Below are 14,806 nucleotides of genomic sequence, written 5' to 3' on the forward strand. Positions count from 1 at the left end.
TTGGGGAGTCCTTACTAACTTCTAGCAAGTCGGAGATTCTTGGAATTGGATCAACTTCTAGCAACTCCAATATTCTTGGAATTATATCAATTCCCAAAACTTTACTGCAATTGATGTCCTCAACGTGATTACATAGTTTCCTGGAAAAATAATAAAAGGAAGCTACTAAGTTTCCTGGTTTTTTAAGTCATCTTTGTGACAGATGGGTATTTTGTGTTAAGGAAGCATGTTCTAATCGTGTAGTAAATGTTTGGTGATAACGGTAATGCAGATGGTTTTCTTAATGTTTTAAAGCAAGAGAGGGGTTACTTTGATGTTTCTTATGGGTCATCACTGTTTGCATATTGTCAGAAGTGGTTCCACGTGTTTAGGGGACCTCAAATAGAAAGGAGTATTGATTTCACAGTTATTGTGATATTTAGAGGAACGTAGTGATTGACTTGACAGGTCAAGCTTTATGAGTAGAGAGTAAGCACAATATATAAGAGACTAAAAGCAGTAAATGTTTTATGATAATGCCAATGAAGATGGCTTGCTTCAATGTTTTGCTTGAGATGGATTATTTTGTTGTTTCGTATTGGGTGGGAATCCTCCTTAGGTCACTATAGACATCATTATATTGACAAAAGTGGGCATCCATATGTTTATCAAATCTCAACTAGAAAGGAGTATTCACTCTAATTTATTGTGATATTGGGAACGCTAGAAATTAACTTGACATACTGAGTTTCGTGAGTAGAAAGAAAGCACAAAGTTTGTTATGAAAACGTGAAAAATAAAAATATTTTGACTAAAAATAATAGTATGAAATTACAATTGTCCAATTGTATTTTGATAATTTGACCAAATACCAATGTGAAGCAGCCATGCATAGAAAGAAATCTATAGCAAGATAAAGTGTGTGGAAGCGAATATCTTAAATACAATAGAACTTGAAGAATGTGTAGTCAAAAGCAAGAAAACAAAGAAGATGAAGTATGGGCAACAATCTGTGTCAAATAAAGAAGAAAAATGAGATATTGGAAGAGCAATTGATATTGTTTCAAAGATGCCCTTGTGTAGTTACTACTTGAAGGAAATCTTGCTTTTCTTGCCTCCAAGTGAATGATTTGAATTTGACCATGAAGAGTAACCACCGGATAGTGGACAAAGATGCCCTTGTGTAGTTACTACTTGTTGAAGGAAATCTTGCATTGATTTGCTTGCCTCCAAGTGAATGATTTGAATTTGACCATGAAGAGTAACCATTGGATAGTGGACAAAGACTTGTACATGGGTCGAAGCTTGGCTTGTGATTCTGTAGTTATTTCACATAAAGTAGTTGCAAGTAGGGCTTCTCTAGAGATGCACCAAAGAAGCATCACATATGCCAAAGCATAATCATGGTCCCATAACATGACATTCATTTGAGAATTCCTTCATCGAAGTTAATGGGTAGAGAATCCTGTAGTTGAGGCCAATGAGCAAAATAAGAAATGATATGCCATATTCTCTCTTGCACAGATCAAGCTTTATCACATCATGCTCATAAGAGGTTAAAGCTTATCTTTGGGTGTTGCAACAAAAAGATTGAAGATATATATTATGAAATGAAGAGATACTTGGAGCCACTAAGTGTTCAAGTGCCCAAAAATTAATGTAGAGACTCAAAAGTTTACAGTACACTTTTGAAGGACTATCTTCTACTAAAAAGAATCGATGAAACATCGAACCAAATTATGTGAAGGAGCCTCCCTTGGGTAGTAGCAAGCTAGGGGTGCTAACATTATGCCCTTCTAGTATTTTTGAATACAATGTCTTTGGTGCACATCTCAACATCACCTTGAGATTCAAGAGCTTTGGTAAATCCCAACCCATACCTTGATCTCAATTGTAGGAGTAACATGATCGAGGTATTTCATTAGCATGTCAAAGGCCGATGTGGCCAAAGTACCAAGATCTCTTTCATGGACATGTCAAAGGTTGATGTGGCCAAAGTACCATGATGATGGTATGTGAACAAGCCATTTAGGATCAAAGCCTATCCATGGCAAGCACCTTGATCGATGTTTTTTGGAGATAAATGTGGATTATCCATTTCACGTGTCAACTTTAGCCCATGAGGTGTTGTGGGTCCATGTAGGACAAATGTTGTTCATGTCATTGACCTTGATTCAGGTATTGGAGCCGCCATAGAGGATCTACTTCACTTGTCAACCTCCATAATGTTAAACCATGATCAATGTATACGATTATGTGTGTATGCATGTCATATAGAGCTCCCATATAGACATTGATTGAGGTATGCATCCATGATTCTTTTTAGCTCTTCCAATTCACAATAGATGCTTGGGCGTGATGGTATCACAACAATGTGGGTGATAGATGGCGTGGATCTAATCCCCATGAAAGGGTGGATTGAGTGGTTAGACCATGCCCTTTTAAAGGGTTCTTTCAATGCTTGATTCATGTTCTACTCAGTAATTGCGTCGACTTATTTGTAGTGGTGGGACCCATGATGATAAGTATCCTAACACGTGGCATATTTTCATGAGAAAAGCTGCCTCTAATGCAATATAAGAAGAGTATAAAAGCTACTTGCTACACTTGACAAGAGGCTTTAAATATTATTGGTAGAAGTTAGACATATTTGAAAGTGAGATATATTGTAGTGCAATATTAAAAAAATACTAAGTTATGTCTAAATCTAGATTTTTATATTTTTAATACTTGTACGTAGTGTTGTGAACTATGGTGCTTATAGCCTTTTCCTAAGAAGTTGAAAATGAGTCAACAAGTAGACTCGAAGTAAGCCATTCCAACTTTACCATGTCTCCCACAATGTTAATTTTATAATGGTGCATTATTAATTGTGAACTATTGTGTTCTTAGGTCTCATCTATTGCATTCTTAGGGACTATTGTCTTCTTATATATTACCTATTGTGTTCTAAAAGCTTGAAAGGATTGAAGGCTAAGACTCATTCATAATCCCCACTATCAAGTCACTCTTGATGTACTGAGAAGAATCGTTCTACCTCACCATACACTATGGGTGTAGCTTGCACATAGCTAATCTCAAACCACCTTTAGTTCTCTATTGCAAGGATTATATATTGAGAAAGACTGGTCAAGAACCCATAAAGAGGGTACGATGCTCAAAAGTGATGGAAACACTAATTCATAGGGGGCCTAATTGTAACTCTAACCCTAACTTTTATGAATAAAAGGCTTGAAAATGAATGGAACGAGCTATTCATGTGTCATAAATCTTGAGCTACCACTCTACTTGTTCTCCATTTCTCTTGTGCAAACTTGCTTGAGAGAGAGAGAGAGAGAGAGAGAGAGAGAGAGAGAGAGAGAGAGAGAGAGAGAGAGAGAGAGAGAGAGAGAGAGGAGAGAGAGAGAGAGAGAGAGAGAGAGAGAGAGAGAGAGAGAGAGAGAGAGAGAGAGAGAGAGAGAGAGAGAGAGAGAGAGAGAGAGAGAGTACATGCAAGAGTGAGGCACTTGGTTAGTTGAAGATCTTCTTGATTTCTTGCTTTTCTTCTCTCCATCCTATCTTGGTAAGAAGTAGATTTGAAAGAATGAGTGAAGATTGTGAAAGTGTGAGGATTTGGTGAGGTGAAGCTCTCTCTTTATCCTTTTCTCCTTTGTCTTCTTCCCTCAATCTTGGCATACTCAAGGTGAATGTGAAGGAGTTGATTTGGGGCTTTGGAACAAATTGCTAGATCGAGGAGCTATTGTGGACCCTGCAAGTCAAGCATTGAACTACAATGCGAAAAGATAAAATGACAAGTTCAGTATATCTTGACATGTCTTGCATTTTTTTGCTTTTGGGGGTTGGAAGAAGGGACAGATAGTTAATTTTGAGTGGAGCATGAGAAGGCCATGTAAGAGATAGACGTTGAGGATGTTGAAACTCTTGAAATAATAAGAGTCCATCCAATAGACATTGAGGATGTTGAAACTCTTGAAATAATAAGAGTCCATCCAATGTCCCAACCTTATGCTTGTAGGCCATCTAACGTTCCAACCTTATGCTTGTAGGCCAACATTTTGATTATATTCATGGGACAAGGATGAAATCAACCACAGTGGTTCTCACTATCTTACTATGGCAAAATACAAGACTAATCCGTGACATGCTTACTTTGAAACATACACAAGTAGATTATGAAAGTTGGATCAATAGGGAATTGGTTCAATGGATTAAGATAGAGTAGGGTAGAATAGGTATTAGAGAAGAAGAAAACACAAAAAAAAACACTCAAAAAACACTAAAAAAATAAAAATGAACCCAAACATTTGATATCTCTATTTATGTCTTTGTGAGAAGGGCAGATAGGTAAACTAGGTGTATAGGCAAAGTGAGCACACATGTATACACACACCCGCTAGCACTCATAGGGAACATATGCAATGTATGGGTAGACAACCTCAAGGTGCATAGGCAGGAGGAGGATATGGAGGGTTTTTTCAAAATTTCTAGTTCCATAGCACTTGATTTTTGTTGTTTGAGTGTTAGAAAGCGGCATTTGGAAAAATAGAAAGGACCAGTTTTTTGCAAGGCTATTAGAGCTTTTAAAATACAAAAAGCTTTATAGGGGGTTAAAAGCATTGTAAGGGGATTTTGGAGGAAGTATTGATGTTAAAGGAGAGTTGGTGTAGCATTTGAAGAAGCAGTCTAGAGAACGAGATCAAATTATTCATAATCACCACTATATCATATCACCTTACGAACACAAGCTCACTTGCTCACATGCACCCATAACCCTAGTTACCCACCCCTGCAAACATTACACACACCTACTTGTGCACTTGCACACTTGGCCAAGTAACCACTCTCGCACACATGCACATATACTTGCTCATGAGTACACCTAGTCATGCACCTGATAACTCACTTGCACTCAACACTGCATGTACTCATGCACTTGGTGATCTAAGCAATGTCCACCTCCTGTGAATGATCACACATATTTAGATACACTAGAGTATGTAGTCGTGCACATGCGTGATGGCTTACACACTGACCCACACTAGCACACTCACACATACTAGCACACACTCATCACAGACTCACACATTCATACATGCTCACGTAAACAGCACCACCCTATCACAAACCCACTCACACCTACACACACTCATGCATTGTAGTCACACACCTACCAAACCAAGAGTCACTTGTGCACATAGTTTAGCACTAAAGTCACACACCATCACTCACACATCTACTCATGAATATAACCACTAGGGCACACACAAACTTAGTCATGCTACTCACTCATGGACAAGGGTCACTCATGTACACATAGGTCACTTGTGCACATACACTTAGGTACACATAACCACTTGTGCACTTACATTAGGATACACACACCTCCACTCATACATAATCACATCCTAGTCACATACACATAGATCTAGGTCCCATTGACTCATGCACACACACGTAGTTACACACTCATCCCTCACACATTCATACTTAGACACACATACCCACAACCTAAGGACACCATTAGTATAAGGCACACATGCATACACATTCTTAGGCCCTTACACACGCGCACGTGCGCACGCGCACACACACACACACACACACACACACACACACACACACACACACACACACACACACACACACACACACACACACACACACACACACACACACACACACACACACACACACACACACACACACACACACACACACACACACACACACACACACACACACACACACACACACACACACACACACACACACACACACACACACACACACACACACACACACACACACACACACACACACACACACACACACACACACACACACACACGAGTATATGAATCCACCTCCTTAGAGCACACACATTCTTTTGACGCCTATCTCCACATAGGCACCATCCAATTAGGATTGACCAACCCCACTCAATAGGGGTTATGCATTAGGCACCTACACACCTGCATTAACTTAGGGAATACACACTCATCATAGCCATTCTAGCATAGGTCTTTAGTCTAGGTTTCAGTACATCTACACTTCATTGTAGATCCACACCTTATCATTCAAACTTAGGTTCATATCTCCACTCTAGGTGTTGTTAGGAACATTCTAGGCATAGCCTCTTAGTCCTTTATACTTTGATTCTCAAGAAGATACTTAGACTCAAATCACTGGTCAATACTTAGGTTTCTTCCATAGGATTAACCCTAGACACATGCACACCTCCCTCCTAGGATAGACTCACTTGTCCACACCCTTAGGATTCACATTCACTTTGGGTTGCATCCACAACAATAAGTACATAAGAACTTTAGATCGCTTTGTTTAGGCATTATGGTTAGACATATAGATTGCATTAAAAAACCTCCACAATATCATAGAGTGCAATTGAAACATAAGACCCAACCTAAATGATATGAGGCTTAGTGCTATGAGTAACTCATCACCAATGTTTGAGCATTACATTTGCACACACATTGCTTGGAAACGAAGAATGCTTGTTTGTGCACAAGATTTAGCTTTAGATAGGTAGTGTTGATAAAAAATAATTGATTGCTGCTATGCTACTAATTGGAAAATCAACTCGCATTAAAAGATAGAAAACCACAAAGGAGCAACAAAGGCATATACAAGTAGAAATAAGGAATGAACCAAAAATAGTAATAAAAATCCTAAAAATTTTAGACCTATCATGACCCATTTGGTACGGCTAGGTAAGAGCCTAGGAAAAGTGTAGTGTAAGCACTTGTGGAGTGGTCGAGAGATTTCGATCCCATATGGTGAAATAAGCCCTAGCCTTGGTGATCAATTGTGAGCTCAATCATTGAGTATATCTTGGTTTTGGATCTCATTGACCAAGTCATTAACCTAGTGAACCAAGCCACAAAACGGATTAGGAATAGCACCATGGAGGATTCAACATATTAGACTAATATCCCTAGGGAAGTTTGGGAGTTTAGTACTTAGCTTCTAGATCACACAATAGACACTCAACAACAGATGATTGCGATGAAAGTAGATTGGATGCATTTGACAAATTCTTTTGAATGTAGGGATGGTAGAGACATCTCATGACTCCATCAAGGACCCACAGTTTGATAACTAGTATGGGCAACATGCCCATACTAGTTATCAAAGTTTATAACTGTATAGACTCAAAGTTGGAGCTCATATGGCCTAGACTTTGATAACTAGTATGGACAACATGCCCACTCAAAGAGACCAAGCTAATTGTACTTGTTCTTTACTTTGCTTGGAGCTTCAATCTTCATGTCCATGTCCCCCTCAAGCAAAGACATATCATTCTTTGGCTTCAAGGTCTTCAAATAAGATCATTGATTGCTCTTTGGTGTAGGTAGCTCCAACATTACTTGCAAGTGATGCAAACAAGACTTCTATGTACTGCAAGTGAGCAACAAGAGTAATGTTGCTTTGCATCAGCATTAAGATCTTCTTGTTCGTCATTGTCATGACCAAGGATTAGTAGCAAATCAACTCCAAAATTCTCAGATTTTATCAATGGAAGAGTAGATTACAGTGTGTCAAGAGACACAAGTAATGAGAATGTGAAAACACACTATGTAAAGACTATGCCTGAGCTGATGTCGAACTTGAATCTTGTTAGTTTGTGATCGTCAATCCTTCTTCGATCTTTCCAGGTCCTTCCCCTCCTTGATTTGAGTTGGGGTAGTAGATCAGAGTGGCAATGGGTTGCTCCAGGTGGCAGGAGAGAGAAAATAATGAGATTTTTGAGCTTAGGTGCAAATGGCTATGGAGTCACAATTAGGGTTTCTGATAGTGGCCTGGTTTTTTTGACATCGCAGGAGCTATACTTGATGATTTTTGAAATTTTTTAAATGAAAATGAAGCTGACTTGATGTCTATAAAAGCCCTATACTCACAGGATACATCACGCAGTGCAGGAGACAATTCAGTACAAATAGCAGGCAGGCGGCGCAAACAGGGCAATGACGAACAATCCACGCAATGCTGGAGTTAGGGAGGCTCAATGTCATCCTATGATGTACCAGGGAGAGTGCCCTGAAGTGATGAAGAGATCCTTAGAAGAAATCGTGAGTTGAAATGGCCTCTACTGCGAGATCCAGGGACTCCAAGTAGGGTATGTCCTACAGGTCATAGTTGCAAGCTATGGTAGTGACTGAGAATTTTGACAATGGTGAGCCTATGGTTGCCTGATGTCAATGATTGAGGTGACAAGAAGAAGCTTTGGAAGCAAGGAAACACTTTTCTAGAAGGAAGCTCCAAGAGATTTGACCTGTGGTGTGAGATATAAGAGCTTCAAGCTGACAGGGTGTAGCTGGCTATGGCTGCCATGGGAGCTCAAGTGAAGGTAGAGTTGAGTGATGAAGTCATGGGCTGAAACTGAGCTCACCAGAGTTGAAAAGGGACTGAGAGAGAGCAAAAAAGAGCTAAGACAAGCTGAGCCATGCCTGAATGGGCTTTGATACTATGTTGATAAACACGGATCTAGAGCATGGCAAGAGCTATGGAGGTTGGAAGATAGAGACCAAACTCATGGTGACATAGACAAAGAAGAGACAATTGTTACACAAGTGAATTAGGTTCCAAGATTGAGACTTGGACTCATAAATACATTCTTGTGTATTAGACAGACAGTGACAATGACACACACTGAAAGACAAAAGCATCATGATATTGTATTCATTCCATAAAGTGACAATCAAGTACAATGCTTTATAGAAGCCGGATGGTAGCAGTTTCCCTTTCTATGCCTATGGAATTCAGTCTACCTGCATGTCTTAATCCTAGAACTGCCTCATACAAAGTGGCCATAGTGGGTGCGATTGCAAATATCTCAACAATATAGGGATAGAGATGACCCTTACAACTTCATTGAACAATTTGAGCAATTGTGTGAGGCTAACAAACTTACTAGGAAAGGAAACCAAGCACAATCTTTTGTGCTTTATATGGGTGAGAAGGGAAAAACATGGTTGATAGGTCTAGATACTATATGCAAGTCCCTTTTGCTACACTTAAGTATCCACCTCTACACTTCAAAATCTCTTCATCAAATGCTTTTGCTTAGGATTGATATGTGGATAACCTCATTGTTCATCTAATGAATTTCAAACAATAGGAAGAGGGAACCATGTGAGGCTGTCTCGAAGTATGAGGACTTTAGAAAAGAATCCAAACCATTGAACAATCTACTACCAAAACAGTCATTGAAGCTCTCATCAAGGGTATCCATGATGAAAAGATTTACGAAGCAATGTTATGGAGCTTAGTATTGGAACCATCTAATATAAGCAACCATGTCCTCATAGGTAGAATGTGCTATGCATGCATTATGGTGGAGACCATATCCTATTTGTCATGAATCACATGGTGGGGGGACTTGCTTGACCTGTTGCACCAAACACACATTGTACACACAAGAGGAAGCTTACTCAAGAACACAAGAAGAGAGAGGGAGGCCAAATTATTTCCTTGCTAGTTTCTTCTTTTTTCACATACAATACAATGTATATAAAGTATAGATAAGATACACTATAAAGGAATGTGGCCTACCATCAAACAGTGCATAACTAACTATACTAATTGACTGGCGTTATAACTATGCCAATTGTAGGTAGGTGCAATAAATGAAATATAATAAGTGATAAGTTAGTGGCCATGTGAGGATCATAATGATCACCGATGTGCTAAGTGTAGACATGTGGACCCATGTGACCAGGCAGTCTATCATCAATGCTTGCATGTTTTGAGCTTGCCATCTCAATACTCCCCCTCATGCTCTGTATCTCTGCAACTCCAAGTTTTAAAAATTTTGAGGCTTCTCTACACCTAATTTCTTTGTGAAAATGTTAGCTATTTGATCATGTGTGCTAAGATATACTAAGTTAATCTCTCTTGCAAGTACCTTCTCTCTCACAATGTAATAATGCACCTCAACATGTTTTGTCCTAGCATGAAACATTGGGTTCTTAGCTGAGAGAAGAATTTAAATACCCAAAACATGTCGAAAAAGTGTGGAATGATGCAAGTTTAGAGAAGAATTTAAAGCCTGATGAAAGCGGAAGACACGGAGGTAACAATTTTAAGTGACCATGGAAGACGGGAATGCAAATTTTGACCTTAGTGGTAGTTGCGGATTTTTCATAATTTTTTTGAGTATCGGATTGAAGGAAGATGAGTTCTCGGACATTCAAGACCTCAAGCCGGACACACATGATTTTTTGGATCGCAAATTAGTTGTTGCCGGATAGGAAAGAAGCTAGGAGAGGTGGGTATCTAGAAGGTCAAAATTGGACCACAATTAAAAAGTCACTGCTCAAACATGTCAATTTCAGTCCTAATACTTATGACAATAAATTTCTTGCGATTACCCAGTATTTCTCAGCTTGAAAGGATGTCAAACATCTCTATGCATATATTATAACAAGAATGTGTAGTGGTATTCCAAGTAGAGTTCATTTACTGCATATATTTCAAGTAGGTGTCTTCCAAAAGCTTATACAGACAATAGTCTATGAGTAACTAGTAGTAAATTACCTATACAGATTGAATTATTCTTAGCTTAAAATAGCACCATAACATCTCTAACATGTACCATAATCCTTGGGGTGGTTCAATGTAGGTACATACAAGCATCAACAATGGTTCATATGACCAATAGCAATGTCAGACAAGTTTCCCACAGGCTGTTCACAGCTAGCCCACTATATAACCATAGTGTAATTAGTCCAAACTTGAGTATTCAATGATCATTATAGCCCACAAACCATCTGACATACATATACCAAGATCCAAGTATCACTAGGTAACAATCGAGCTATGACAAGCTTCCTAGAGTGCATGTATTCACTATCATACTTTAGGAAAATTTTTAGCCTAGTAATACATTACATATTTGATAATTTAACTCATCCAATGTCAATTGCAAGCATAAATTGATGATCCTACACCATTTTCCAAGCACCATGGTCTTTTGGTATGTCAAAATTCAAGCATTTGATGGCTAGACCCTCTCTATTTGATGGCTAGAAATTCTTTGATCTTAGACATTGGTAGGCAGCCACATTTTTCTAGATCTATACATGCTTCTTTGCCAAGGTTAATGCTCACCAAGCAAGGCTCAACAATGCTCTAACATATGCCTCAAGATCCCACAATGAGTGCACAAGCATTATATGATTGATGCTCTCTAGATATATTGATGTTGATGAGGGTTGAGATCTGGTGCAATTTTCACAGGTCACATGTCAAAATTGGCTAGCACATCCTAGCTGAATCCAGCTGGTTTAGATGCCGGGACAGTGAGTATACATGCTACCAACATACACTCCATAGTGCTTAATGAAAGCTACACACAAATGGCCACTAAATTGATGGATCTCCATTAGATCTACTGTCCACATTTTTTCTCTAGAAAATAGGCACAAACTATTCTAAACATGTGGCTAAGCTCCCCTGGTTACATTTCTAGTTGTTGTTATCGGGTCTCTAGGCTCATGTGTTGTGGGTCATGACATCTCTTGCTTCTCAGCCCTAATGGTTGCTCTAGCGCCCAAGCCTAAGCCTAAAGAGTAGTTATAGTGAGCTCTGGTTGACTTGCTTCTTGTTCTCTAGTTGAACTTGTCATGGGAACTTTGATTGTTGCTCTCCTACTAAGTGTTTGCCTAGTCTTGAGATTTTGTCTTATTGTTACAAGCTTCTTGGTAGTTTCCTCTACTTCTACTTGTAGTTTCTTGGGTTCTTATTCTTCTAGGTCTCCTACTACTATAATTATATGATAAGACATTCTAATCCACTCAGTCACCATTGATTGGCTCCTCCCATGCATAAGAGCCCTCAATTCATAATCACATTACTCTCAACACTAATTGCATCATTATTAGCATCAGGGAACACACCTAGATCTCTTTGTTCACAAGAGCACATGACTATTTGCATGCTCATCTATGTACTATAGGATTAACATCCACAAGCAAATTAATATCTCCTTACAACTTGCATACTTCACACTTTTGTACCTATTGCTCCCAATGGTATCTATATCAACATGTATCTCCTTAAGTGTCTCTTTCTTGTTATATCCATCAAATAAACTTACTTTAGAGAAATTCCAATTAGCTTTGACATTCTTCCCTGATTGTTTCTTTGACCACAATTGAACTAAATCTTCCAAAAGCATATCAAACATGGTCAATTTGTTAGCATCAGTCTTTCCTAAAATGGAAAGAAATCCAATGCAACCTATTTAAATACTCATCAACACCTTTAGCATTTTACTTGTAAAGGGACAATACTCAAAGAAAACAATGGCTTGAGTCTATATTCAAATAGTAGATGAATTATGTGGCTAGCTTCTAGCAACCCCAAGCCAACACCATAGGACAAAACCAAGAATCTCCTCTCTATGAGCTTCATCTAATCATCTTATTAATCATACTCAAACATATTCCAATTTTTAATTCAAAAATATTGCATTAATGAATGTTCACATCAACATGTTTAAAGGCATATACACATATTGAAAAGTTTCCAAGTCAACCAATTATTGAAAGAGTTTATCCTTGAAGGGATTATAGGAGCCTTAAACACATCTAACCTATAATATACCCAAAATATGTCGAAGCACTGAAGCTTTTTAGTTTAGTAGAGTCTATTCTCAATGCTACATGCACTTACAAACCTATTCAAAAGTATTTAAGCTTAATATCCCAAAAAGAACCTACACCTAATGTTCAAGTCTTATGCCTCGAAATCTCAAAGCTTAGGGTACATTGTCTAAACTCTATTAACTTAAACAAATGCCACTTTATTTTCATCCAAATCTATTATAACAACAAAGATAGTGATATATCTAGACTTTGATAGATGTTAAATTAAGGAAACTTAGTTGAAAGATTGTTAGACATTAGAGAATTTTCCAAAAAGCTACATCACATAGCAAGCATATTATGTAGAGACCGACTAAATTCATTGTAAATTTCTTCTTTTCTTTTTTTCAAAACAAAAGATAATCTATTATTGGAAAGCATAGAACCCAATTCAAAGTCCTTCACTTACTATAGATTCCTATAGCATTATAATAATCAATCATTTTATTATTCCAGTATTTGTGGATAGGTCTCTTACACCATGAACTTAAGGATCCATTGCTTCCTAGTACTATGAGATAGGCGTATCAAATGCCACACCTAAAATATTATTCTAGCTTTGCAATTGATCACAGTGGGATTATATTCAGTAGGATATATTTTACTATTAAAAAATCAATTCCAAAATTCTAATGTTCTTACCTATGTTAATAATATTCCAGCAACATTCATATTTGAGACAAAGTCAAAGCTAATTTTCTTAGTTGAACAAGGATCGAAAAGGTTTAATCTACAAATTCTAGACATGTTTTTGTAGCATCAAATCTAGAAATGAAAAAACATACATTAAAGCATTTTTAGCCATTTCTAGTCGACATTAACATATGCACTACTTTGTTTTGCATAGTCAACTCAGAGGTCTAATTGGAACATCACATAGGGGTTCAAAGCTTTACATTCAAGATAGCAGTTCTAAACATTTTTTTTTCTTAGAATCTAGCATTCAAAGCTAGGCCATAGGTCAAATCTGCACTCATGCATGTGGTTCCACATTGCATTGTTGAGACATCATTCTCCATCTTCTTTGATGGACAAGGTAACCTCTTATTCACTTTATAACTCACATGCCACTTGAGCAACAAAACATACAACTTTTTCTTGATGAACTCTTGCACAATATCTGCAAATCACTCTCAACTTTGTCATTTAGAGAATAGTTTCTTCATAATAGCTTGTACACCATGACAAGCAAAAGTAGAGCCTGGGGCTGCATTAAAACTTCAACACTTTGAATTTTTAGCATGTTTCAATAAACCCTTGATACCAAATACTTCTATTTCAAGAGCATGATGCAACATCTTTCATTTGGATTTCTAGCTAATTGAGTTATTCCCTTTTTCATTTTCTACTAGACATCCTTCAAAGGATATATAACTACCAATTGCTACTATTTCTACATCTCTTAGTTTCTTTATCAAGTGGAGACACCATGATGCCATTGCATATTCATCTCCTCTATCTAAACATTCATATGAAACTCATAAACCCTCTTCCCATTCAATTCTCTACAGTCTTCATAGCTACAAACTTGTACTTTTGGCAATACCAAAAGCATCAATCTCTCCCTTTCAATCTCTAGCAAGTGTAACTAGCAAATATAAAGAAATAGAGACTTAGAGAAGAAGAAGACTTTGTCATCTTCCATTTTTATCTAATTAAAGTCTACTATCTCCATTTCCATTGCACCTCTTTATTTTCCTCCTCTCAAACCCATCACATGCAATAACTTCTATCTTTACTTTCTAGAAAGGAAGGAGCCATGCAGATTGCATGCATTTGAAGGCCCTTTTTAACCATTAGCTTTTTACACAAAAGACCTTATTTGCTAGAATTTTCCTTAATTCCCTCCCATTTATGCCAACAACATCACTGGGCAAAACACTTCTCAAAGCACAACATAGAGCCAAAACAAAGCGGCTAGGGCACCTCACATTTTGGAATGTGTCCTTATTCTTTATGCTCAGTTGATGGGTTAGTGCTTTTAACCCAACAATGTGGCATTGAACTTGGTCAAATGATCTAATTTTTTGTTGCTAGGTGGCACCTCACATGTGTGTGTCTCAACCATACATGTTGAATTGAGGAAAATTTTGGCACTTCTATCTTATTTTGTTGGTGCCTCTTAATTCGATGTTCGAGCTACTTCTCAAACATTCCAAGCT

Source organism: Lygodium microphyllum, chromosome 30, assembly GCF_053477565.2.
Source record: "Lygodium microphyllum isolate KBCC chromosome 30, Lygodium_microphyllum_v1.1.10, whole genome shotgun sequence".
Taxonomy (NCBI): Eukaryota; Viridiplantae; Streptophyta; class Polypodiopsida; order Schizaeales; family Lygodiaceae; genus Lygodium; species Lygodium microphyllum.